Genomic DNA, 293 nt, shown 5'->3' with positions numbered 1-293 from the left:
TTTATACAAAGAGCCTTTTGAGAATTCTTCGCCTGCGGTCCGCTCTTCGCCGTGGCCTGACCTCTATTAACATTTCCAAGTACTAACAAGACCTGCCATAGACCGACACTTGATTCTCGAACCTTTTTTTTTCATTCTCCTTAACCTCCCACCACGTCTCTTAATGGCTAAATATCGACATGAACATCGACAAGCCCCTCAGAACTCCCCCTTTTGTCTCCGGAGAACAATCGCCGCTTGCCGTTCGTCTTTTGTTCTTTGGCGTCTGCTCCGCGGACGGATGAGCATCGGGA

The sequence above is a fragment of the Penaeus monodon genome, chromosome 19, assembly GCF_015228065.2.
Source record: "Penaeus monodon isolate SGIC_2016 chromosome 19, NSTDA_Pmon_1, whole genome shotgun sequence".
Taxonomy (NCBI): domain Eukaryota; kingdom Metazoa; phylum Arthropoda; class Malacostraca; order Decapoda; family Penaeidae; genus Penaeus; species Penaeus monodon.
The sequence above is the reverse complement of the archived record's forward strand: the minus strand, read 5'-3'. Positions refer to the sequence as shown.